Genomic DNA, 11785 nt, shown 5'->3' on the forward strand with positions numbered 1-11785 from the left:
TATATATATATATATATATGTGTATATATATATATATATATAAAAATCAAATGACGTCTTGTCTACTGGACTAATACCCATTTATATTGCACTATGTATATATACACAATATTATATACACAATATTTCATCTTTACCTAAGCAATTTTAAGGAAACGTAACATTTCATACTTTGAATAAACAAAGAAATGCCTTTTATTCTGACTCCTAACCATGCCAATTGTAATATGGTATAAAAAAAAATGTGTAACAATTGCAAAAACAGAATTGGTAGCTAAAGTACAACATAGGAGAAAAGCTTACTGCCCATAGCAACCAATATCCTAGCTCACTGAAACCCAAACTGTGGCCCAGGGGCTACATGCAGCCCTTTGGCCCTTATTGTGCAGTCCTCAGAGACACGCACAGACAGTAGTCTGTGTTTTTCTTACCTAGGTTCCTACTTAGGACAGTGAACAAAGAATATTCTTTAGACTGGGTTTTAGCAGTTAAATTGTCTTCTTTCAGACTGTCTTACTTTTTTCTATACTCTCTATCCATTTTCTCTTTTATTTGCTTTTTTTTTCTCCGATCTTTTATATCTTTTAATGAATCTTCAAGTAATGTTTAGATGGACTCTAAAAAACACAAATGTAGAAGCATGTGTCTTCAGTTTATAACTGTCCATTGAAGTGTGCCCCTAGTCTCCAACAACTCCTATAACATTCACATAGTCTTCGACCACCTCCTGAATATTATGTGCCGCTTTTTGGTTATGTCAGGGCCACACATGAGGCCCCCTATATCAAGAAAGTTGACCACCACTGTAGTAGTGAGTTCTATAGCATTGATGGAGGAAGCAGTGTAAGAACATAATACTAGAATTGTTTTAATATAATGACACTAGACATCAAATTGGGGATCGATCAGACAAAGGTTTATTATTCTCCGTCATAATGGAAACAAAACAAAACATCAAAGGGATACTCAAGGAAACCCCTAGATAAGTAAAAATGAATTCCTGGGACCCAGCTGGTTAAAGTTTAAGAAGCTGACACCAAATAATACCAACTTACTGGCTCAACAAGATAAATTCATAATCTTACATTAGTATTTCAAAAGAAAAAATTGTATATATATTCCAATCAGACCTCTGCCCTTCAAAAGACAAAATGTATTATTCATATTTATATACAGTACTGTACAAACGTTTTTGGCACTTGCCAAGCAGAAATGCTTTCAAAAATAATGCCACAAATTGTTTTTATTGATCAATAATCTTCTTAGAAGATTTGGTGTGATCGCCCTTTGCCTGAAAACAACAGCAATTCTGATACACTTGCATGCATTAGGTACAATACTTGCGTTGTAGGTTCTTCCAAGCCTCTTGGAGAAGGTTCCACTGCAGGTTTTGTCTGTCTTACTTCCTTCTGTCTCTGTAAGTAATCCAGACTGGCTCTGATGTATAAGGGCTCTGTGGGGGCCAGACCATCTGCTGCATGATTCCCTGATCTTTTTTTCTTTGCAGATAGGTTTTGTCATGATCTTAGCCATGTGTGTAGGGTCATTGTCATGCTGCAGAAATAAAGGTTGGTGCTGATCAGACACCTCCCTGGTATTGAATGATGGATAAGAATCTGCCTGTACATCTCAGCAGTTAGGGGGGGGGGGGATGAGTTTTGATCAAATTACCAACAATTTGTTGGGAAATGCAGCTTCATACCTGTAGGAGGTCTTCATCAAGCTTTACTGTTGCCTGCAGACATTCCTTCATGTACTGTTCTCCAGCCTTTCTACAGACAAACTATCTTTTGTTAGAGCTAAAATCTTAATATGTGGACTCATCAATCAAGAGTAGCAGCTGACATTTTCTATACCCCTGCCCTTGTGTTTTTGTACATAGGTGAATCTTTTGGCTTTATTTCCACCTTGAAGGAATAGCTATTAGGTCACAGCTCTTCCATGAAGACCATTTCTGTGGATGGGTGTACCAGGGTCCTTGGGGTTCCTACCAGTTCTGAGCTGATAGTGGTGTAGGGCATCTACCGATTTCAACAGCCAGATATTTTTTTTGTATACACCTGCCCATTGCACATCCAATTCCAAAACAATGGGCATTAATATAAGAGTTGTGTCCCCTGTGCAGCTAAAACAGCCTCCACTGTTCTGGGAAGGATTTTGGAGTGTCTACTGGAATTTCTGCCCCTTCAGATGAGTATTTATGAGGTCTGGGACTGATGTTGGATGAGAAGACCTAGCTTGCAATCAGCATCCAGAACCACTTCCACACCAAACTCATCAAATATTTCTTTACAAAGCTGGCTTTGTTCACAGTCATGTTGAAAAGGGTCTTCCCCAAAATTATTTTCACAAGGCCGCAACTGCACAATTATCACAGATGTCTTTATATACCATAGCAATAGTCAACAGTACCCTTGACCTGAAAACAACAGAACTCAATAATTTTGAGGGTTGTCCACATGCTTTTAAACATATAGGGGCAGATCTATAACAGAAAGTGGATATCGCTATCCACTCTTCTTTATACTCCGCAGTATTTCTTAATACAGCAGCTGGCAGCCCATTCATAAAATGAAAGCCATGATACTAAGACTGTAGTACTTCACAGACAAGTCTGTTAATAGAGGAGAGACGATCATAAGACTTCTGTAGGTCCCTTGACAGGCTCTTTTTTCCTGGCTTTTTTTCTTTTCTTTTTGCAAACCCCCTTTCAGTAAAAAAACACACTCATGCATATGTACATATGTCCTTAGAAAATGTGCCTCCGTGAATCCCCATTGCACGCACTTTTTTCTCTCCTTATCTACTGATTCATATTGGAAACCTCTCTATTCTTTGTGCTGCAGAAGCTGATTCAAATGGTAATTGTGAAAGGCTTGGGAGACTTTGTTCTTTGCACAGCAAATCTCCTTAGACAATGTAGGGGTAAGAGAAAGGTTCTGCCGGAGTGTCAAAGTAAAAAAAGAATTTAGAAAATAAATTATGGTATTCTCCAGAGAGGGAAAGTACTCTGAAAAAATGGCAGCACACAGCAAATCTCAAAGGTGTTTAAATATGGATAAATGATAGAAAGCTTTTAAAGTTCTGGAACAAACCGTGCTTAAGATTCGCCTTTATGTTCATTACATTTATTTTACAGCAGAGGTTTAAATCGATTGGCTCTAGGATGTTTAATTTTTACCATTGTGTTTCATGCTGCTTTAAGCGTCCATCTGATTTCAGCATGGTTTATGGATCCAGCAATACGATGTTTGGAAAATAATAAAATAACAGTCAAAGGGTCGGCCCACTTAAAACTGATTATAGTTATTGGAAGGCTAAACTCGCGCACTATGCAGTTCTTGGCTCTGATCTTCTATTGCGAAGTCTCCCTCCACGTGCTGAATTCTCTCTAATGTAAAATTAGATGCCCGTGTAGAAGGCTGGCATAGCTCATAGCTAATACACAGATGTTATCACTGAAGGCCCCGAATAATGTAATAAACCAATGGAGTGTGTTTTTAAAGCATTTCAAAAACTTGCACAGGCACACATATAGGCACATGAATTCTTTCTTGCTATAGGTTTAGTGCCAGTTAACAGAATGCCTAATAAAAGAAATGAGTTATGTAGCACTTTGATCTGTGTGTTTTCAGAGCATCATGACACAGATAAAAGAAGGCCAAATCACACCCAAAATTGCAGGTGCACCAATCCTAAAAATGTATTTAATGCATTGAGACTCTTCTAAAAAATGACAGCATATACTAAGCAAGGACAAACTCATCCTCGCCATTAACTATATGTTATGTATGTAAAAGGGGTGGCTCTGCCCTTTGTTGATTCATATTTAATATAATAATATAATATTAATATAATGTTCGTATATATACTGTATATATTTTTTCTTCCCTGGTGGCACATTCCAAGATGACAATCCCGGGATTCATCGGGCTCAGATTGTGAAAGAGTGGTTCAGGGCGCATGTGACATCATTGTCACACATGGATTGGCCACCACAGAGTCCAAACCTCAACCCCATTGAAAATCTTTGGGATGTGCTGGAGAAGACTTTGCACAGTTCTCCGACTCTCCCATCATCACTACAAGATCTTGGTGAAAAATTAATGCAAGTCTGGATGGAAATAAATGTTGTGGCATTGCATCCGCTTATTGAAACAATGCCATGGAGAATGTGTGCCGTAATCAAAGCTTAAGGCGGTCCAACAAATTTTTTTTTGACCAGGCAGTGTATAAATAAATATATACCGTATCTATGGCAAAGGGTGGTTTACCTAAAGAGACAGCGCCATTTCCTTTTAGGCAGACTGCCCTGTTATTAAAACCTGAAACTGAGTTGTCTGATAAGGGACCAACCACTGCAATAAGTGATTCAGTGTAAACTTCACCTTGAGCTACTGATCTTTGTAAACAAAAGTAAATTCTCATCAGAGTGGTAAAAAGACAGAAATAAAGATAAGAAAAAGATTCTAATGCTCCACCTGCTGGCTCAAAAGAAGAATACAAATTATTATTTTAAAATATTTCATAATTACATGACATAGAAAAAATATATTTGATACATTTTATACATTTTCATTATTTAGGTTTGCCTGTAATACATTTAAATAGTATAAAAATCACTCTATATTTCTTTCAATATATTGTTAGCAATTTTCTATTTTTATGTTTTACACCGTTATGTATATATTGCACACATACCTAGTTTTCTGTTGCCATCTATGGCATGCAATGAAAGAGTTGGCACACATCTATTTTTTTTTGTTCCCTGTGTCTGTCTTTTGAAAGCATTGATTAAATCTGAAATTGCAGCGCGGTTATGGTATGCGGCCGGTTTACATGCAAATAAAGCTCAGTTGCATTTTTTTGTTTTGTTCTTGCTGCAGTTGTAGTGAGAAAATACTATATTTCAGGCTATTATTGTATTTTAATATCCATGATTTCCATGATATATAAATATGCTTTTCACATTTTCCCAAGCCCCGTGCGCCATCTTTCCACTATTACCCATCAGTAGATCCTCCTTCTTTGCTTTGTGGTTCTTTGCTTTTCACTACAGTCTCAAAGCCTTCTTGAAGATCTTTGAGACAACTCAAACACAGTATGTTGTTTCACAACTGGTAGGCTTGTAGTATGGGGTACTAGGAGATGCACTCGAGTGTTCTGAAGATATACTCAGGTCTATCCTTGATTGGTTCAGATATCTAAGAAGAGTCTTCTCCTGCCCAATCAGGAATGCATAGATCTGGAGAGGGGATGAAGGGGACTGCTTACTGAGGGTCTAGGTCTTAGCTCTTCATTTCTGTAAGGAAAACATTTGGGGGAACAGTAGGGCACTACCATTGTGTACTTTGGTTACAGAGCCTGCATATTTAATGAGCAAATATGGATATCCTAACGTTCTGTTTTACAAACTACATAGAGCCAAGGTTTTACACCATTAGCACTAAGAAACAAATATCACCAGTCAGGTAGGATAAGTGCTGTACAGCAGGGACCATTCACTTGGTTTTATTCCTCTTTAGTGTAACTCTGACTGTGTGTCAGATCATTGTCATTGGAAGTGAATCTCCGTCCCAGTCTCAGGCATCTCGCAGACTGAAAACACTTTCCTCTAGAATTGCCCTGTATTTGGCTCCATCCATCTTGCTCTCCGTCGTGACCCGTTTCCAATCCACTGCCAAAGACAACATGATTCTTCTGCCACCCCTGCCAAACCATGGGCTGTGTTGGCCCCTATTACACATTCATACATTTACAGGCTAAGGATCCCTTTTTTTTTTCAAAGTTTTTTTGATGTGTGGATCCAATGAGTTTTGGAAATTAGTCAGTTGGCTAAATTAAGGATCTGCATTATCTGTAAAAAAAAATAAGTCAAGGCAACTGGACTTGCTGTATTTTTTCTTGAAGACGTTTCACTGGACATCCAACCAGCTTTTCAATTCAGAATTGAGACAGCTGGTTGGATGTTAAAGGAGAATTATGAGGCGAGTGATTTTCACTCAGCCTCGTAATCTGAGCCGACCTGTGACAATGAAACTGTCACGGGTCGGCTCAGTAGATCGGGAAGTGAGCGAACACAAACCGGCATTCGCTCACTTCTCGATCCTGTCACTGCAGAGAGCCGTGACAGGGGAGTGACTGGATTCTCCCCTCCCCTGTCTGATCCTCCAGCGCTGACTGGGGGAACGGACGGGGGAGGGGGCGGGTACAGCTGGCTCTGCCTCTAGATAGGCAGAGCCAGCTGTCACTCACGCAGCTGGGCGGATCCAGACATAATTGTCGGGATCCGTTTCAGCTGCGGCGTGTCAGTATACCGTGAGCTGCAGCTCGCGGTATACTGAGCTTGGGGTAACGGGAGGACGCTAGTTTGTGTCCTCCCATTACCCTTCGGAGAACTATGGGGAAAAGCCCTAACACCATAGTTCTCCTTTAAGTGAAACGTCTTCAAGAAAAAATCCAGCAAATCCAGTTGTCTTGACTTATTTTTTACAGATATACCATGACCTGGATGAATGAGAACATTCACAGACAAGGATCTGTATTGTACAGGTTTCAGAATTGAGCCTATAGTGTTTAAAGCCAAAAAGCTCTGTTTTGCTTTCACCAGACATGACAACCTAAAACTGGTGGAGAAAAGATTTAGCCACAAAGGGCGTAGGGGCTTCTTTTCAGTCAGAGTGGTTACATTTTGGAACTCTCTGCCAGAAGCAGTGGTATCAGCTGAGCGTATTGAATCATTCAAAAATCAATTAGATACCTTCCTCGGAAACCATAACATACAGGGGGGCAGGTACTCTTAAAAACTAAGACTATACAGGGACTCGTATACAAACACACACACGCAGAACACAGACACATAAAGGTTGAACTCAATGGACCTGTGTCTTTATTCAACCTCAAATACTATGTAACAACCTAGTTAAAGCATATCTACACCCAAGAACGAAGGTGTAATAAACTGCAGCTTACAAGTCTTTTGGATGTTGTGGCCGCATTCGTTTTCTTTTTTTCAGACTTCTTTCCTTTATTTTTATCTAGTAATTTTGCCAATAACACACATTTTCTGTCCTAGGGTGACAGTGCTCACTCACTGTACTGTATCTATGTAGGAACAAAGTTGTCACCCAAGGCTAATCTTCCTGTTTTGGGCTACAAACCTCATCTCCATCTCCATAATCATAAGGATAGGTGTTTAAAATATCAGATCAGGACACAGTAAGTTACGCGCACACTGGAGTTTTGGCAGGACAAACAGGTTTTTTATATACTTGCAAAAAATATACTTCCCCTCAAAAATGAAAACAGATGCAGCCACCACATCTAAGGACTGGCAAGCAGCAAAATATTACATTTCTGTTCTCGGGTTTAGATTTTAAATTCACTTTTTTTTATTGTCCTTTTATGCTGTAACATTCTGGAACCGGGATGCATTTATCCGTGAGAAAGCAGACTGAGGGGGTTGCAGCGAGCCCCTGGATTATTGTAATTTCTATATGTATCTGCGTGCATTGCTGAGATTGTCATTGTGCAAGAGAGGAGCTCATTGTTCTAGCCGGCCTTTGCTGCTTATGTCTAAATTCAGCAAGGCAGAAAAGTGCAGCTGCACAGATAATGCATTCTCCCCAAGGGCTTCGGCTGAGCAAATTAGGTGTCAATGGGGTGTCTGTGCAAGCAGCACTCCTTCTAATTAGTCTCCCGAGCCTGGTCGGTGGCAGGTAGACGGTGATCTAATCAATTGCTGTGCGTCTGATGCTTGCCAAGTCTGAAAATGCTGCCAGGCAGGGTCTGCTCCCACAGGTCATTCACCTGCTCAGTGGGACTTCTCATTTTCATTTTTACATCTTTTTTTCTTTAGCGTGAGGCTTTTTTGGAGTTGCCATTCCTCCCAAAATGTCTGCTCTGTCCTGTGGAAAAAGAGAAGGCTTTCATCCCCTTGCTCTGCATTAAAGAGGAATTCCAGCCTAACGTTCTAAATTCACATATGTGAACCATTGTACCTGCCAAAATGTTGTCATTTTGTCCCTATGCTGTTGTGATTTGCACACCTCTGGCATCCTAGAACGGTGACACCATTGTTTTTAGCTTACATCTCTACAGCTTCCCTTCTGTAAGATGCCTAAATGTCTCTCCTTCCAGCCCCCAGTGCCTAAGGCATGTTGGAATGACATCACTGGCCATTATAATAATCTGGATGGCTCAAAGTGCTGGCTCTGCCACTCTCAGCCTTATTCCTGGCATTCCTGTTGTGCAGTGGATAATGGCTATATGGGCAGATTACACATTTCAGTAAATATATTAGCAGTATTTAGAAATACAATCAAACTTGCTCCATAAAGGGTAAATGATGTATGTTCTGAAACTGTTTATGTTGTCCTCTCTCTTCCCTCCTTAAATCCCAACTTCGAGTTTGGAAGCTTCCGCCAAGCTGTTTGCCCCCCACCCCCTTGGGGTATACCCTCACCCTTTAATTAAAGAGAAAAAAAAATCAATATACATCCTCTTCTCCCAGGTGTCTTAGGTTGGTTTTGGCACAGATCTTTTGTACCCTCTTCTTCCTCCAGTGGTGGGTGGATCCACATAATTACAAGGCGCAGCTCTCTGTAGAACTCTCTTGTGAGTCCGGGGTGGGAGGTGGAGCCTTGACGCCCTGTGCTCACAAGAAGCAGGCTGAATGATGCTGGCTGTCATTCAACCTGGAAGATGACCAACACTGGATCGGTGACCAGGTCATTCTGAAGGGGGCGGCACAGAAATAGGGTCAGTATTGCTGCTGGGGCTGTTTTGCTTTTTAACAATTATGGGGAAAGATCTTTGCATTTTGGGAGTTTGGCTTTAAATATTTCAAGGACCTTGTTGGTAATATACTAGGGCTGTTACTGATTAAAATTTTCGTGTTCGATTAATCGAAAACAAATGTAATCAATTAATTTTGATTAATTCTAACGCACATACAGATCCAACTACATTGGCCTATACACATACAGCACAGCAATGAAGTAATAAAATGAACTAGGATCACACTAATCCAGCACGTTATTAATCTCACGTGCCCCACTCAATATGGCCGCCGCTTGAGTGGGGCAACTCAGAATAATAACGTGCTGGATTAGTATGATCCTAGTTCATTTTATTACTTCATTGCTGTGCTGTATGTGTATAGGCCAATGCCTTGGCTGGCGCTCGTGCAGAAAGTTTCTTGGGCAAACCTCTTAGTTGTAACGAAACCGGAAGTCAGGCGGTCGCAGAACTCGATAAGTTCTCAGTGTCGACAGATCACCGGCCCAAGTGGCTCCGTCGGCTAACGAAGGGAAGGGGGGGAGGAGTCCGTTGACATCATGGACATCGTCACCGGACTCCTCCCCCCTTCGCTTCGTTAGCCGACGGAGCCACTTGGGGAAGGGGGGAGGAGTCCGGTGACAGTATGTGACACGGGGACCTTAGATTGTAGGCTTCTTGGACAGGCACTGATGTGAATGTGCAGTATGTAAAAGCACAGCATTGTCAGCACTATAGAAATTATTTATTTTAACAGCTTCATTACTTCTCTGGAAAAGCGTATCCTTATTATACGCATGAGTACAAGTTAACCATAAGCATTTAGCCCACATTATTTAACATGATAGTTTGGGTATGATTTAAAGATCCTCCCTGTACCACAGCTGTGAACAAAAACTGTAATGCCTAAAGCAGTGGAAGTGGATGATTTCATTTATTTTAGCTCTGCATCTAAATTATGTAAAGCATCTCACTGGGGGCTTGTGGCATCAAAATGCAGTGTCACTCACAGCCGCCCTATAATATACTAATAAATTTTATTTGTGACAGTCCTGGGCAGTTCAGACTCAGCCTGTACATAGGTAGAGGTTATCTTCAACCTAAAGTCAAAACCATTAGTAGATCCAACACTGGCTGTCTCCGCCCACACCACTCTCCAGATCTGTGACAGGAGGCTGACCGATGCGGGGAGGAGAGATGCCGACCACTCACAGTGCTCTCCTCCCGCAGCGCTCGGCCTGACAGTTTCTCTTCTCCCCGCTGGGACACAGAGCAGCGCCCAGCTAGGAGGAGAGGAAGAACGGATGCAACGCTATTTCAGCCAGAAAAGGGGCACTTTTGCCAAAAGGGACATTTTCGGCCAATATGTTTCGGCGGCCGATATATCGGTTCATCCCTAGTTATGTCATTTTATATATATATATATATATATTATTTTTTTACATTTTGTTGAAGCTCATTCACAACTGGAGAGAGTCTAGCAGGCATGACTGTTATCCTGAATATACAATGCGAATAGAGACTGAGCTAAAGAAAGAAAGTTATGAGAGACAGTCATCCAGTTTCTGCCTTTTAGTTTGTTTGTCTGTAACCTATTCTCGTTTTTCTTCAGCTCAACATCAGTGTGCATTATATATCGCATATAATCCTCCCACATCCTGACTTCAATACCTACAATATTATTTCGGACAGAATGATATAGAAATAAAATGAACAAGTGTTATCAGCCAGTCCTGTGAACATTGTAAATGTGGTCAAATCATTCATTTCATTTTCTACTTATCTGGAGAAACAGGCCTGGGACACTGTAAATATTTCCCTTTTTTTTCTTCTTTATTAGGATAAGACCTCAATCATCGGAGAATGGAAATAATTGAATTTAAGATGTTTGCCTTATGGAACGGAACCTTTTGGAGGTTGATCAGCATTCTGTTGATGTGAATTGAGAATCGAGAATTCGACAAGAAACTGTTTTCACCCAATAATTTGCTTCAAGCCTTGCACGCAATTTGCTACCTTGTGATTTATATGAAGATTAAAATGTAATATCTAGACAGCATATTTTTATTCTTAATTTTGCCTCCCCCCCCCCAGTTCCGTTCCTTTATCTACAGTAGAACACATATGCTAATTGGAATCCTTGCCAGTTCTCCGTTCTAGAACTCAATGCATACCTTTAATTTGACCGTTGAGTCGCAGGACTTTTCACATAAGAAAGAAAACAAAAAAAAAGAGATCTTGTCATCTCGCCATAAACGTTAGAAGCCACCATTTCATTTTGGATCAATGGTCAAATGCTCACCAACCGAACTTTTGACATTGCCGAATAACAAAGGCCATGTTTGATAGGTAGCAATATTTTGTTGAACAGGAAAGGCCTTACGTTTGGTATCATTAACAAATTATAAATATTGTACTCATTATTGTTTCATAGAAGGAAACAAAAACCTACATACCAAGGTTATGCCGTTGTGGGTTTGTTTGCATTACTCACGATCACAATGCAATTTGGGGAAATGTGTTATATTTTTTTCAGTCTTTGTAGTCTTGAAATTATTATCTCTTGTATCATCTCTTTACAGATAAATTAAGGAAAAAATACAGAACTTGCAATTTAGTCCATTGGGTTCAAAGAAAAATAATTTTGATGAACCTTTATAAAGCATTGACAAAATACAGGATGGGTTAATATTGGGTACTCATAATGTATGTGGAGTTGTATGTTTTGTGTCTTCTAAATGAGTGTTCAGACTTTCAGCTTGCTACTTGGGATGACTTGCTGTGTCAGTCATACTTGAGTAGGGTGAGTCTATTGCAGACAGGTGACTGGCATAGTAAACATCCCACATAGTGTGAAGGCCGGAATTTCTGCACTTTGTGTTCCATGTCACAGCCAGGATCAAGTCCCTGATTCCTGAATCATTGGTTGGTTCATTTGTGATGCAGACATGAAATATGCGAGAGGTATTGTGGATGGATATATCTCCACAGCTGTTTATGGTGTAGA

At 40.3% G+C, this 11785-nt stretch overlaps 1 protein-coding gene across 1 annotated transcript in view; it reads left to right on the forward strand.

Moving 5' to 3' along the window:
- CDK14 (cyclin dependent kinase 14) overlaps nucleotides 1-11146 on the forward strand; it is a 387005-nt gene extending 375859 nt beyond the window's left edge. The window contains exon 15 of the mRNA XM_018554836.1: nucleotides 10619-11146. The gene's annotated coding sequence lies outside the window, so the exon portion shown is untranslated. The remainder of the gene's footprint in view (nucleotides 1-10618) is intronic.
- Nucleotides 11147-11785: the final 639 nt, after the last annotated feature.

This window comes from Nanorana parkeri, unplaced genomic scaffold (genome assembly GCF_000935625.1).
Source record: "Nanorana parkeri isolate BGI_ZX_2015 unplaced genomic scaffold, ASM93562v1 scaffold174, whole genome shotgun sequence".
In the NCBI taxonomy this organism is placed as follows: Eukaryota; Metazoa; Chordata; class Amphibia; order Anura; family Dicroglossidae; genus Nanorana; species Nanorana parkeri.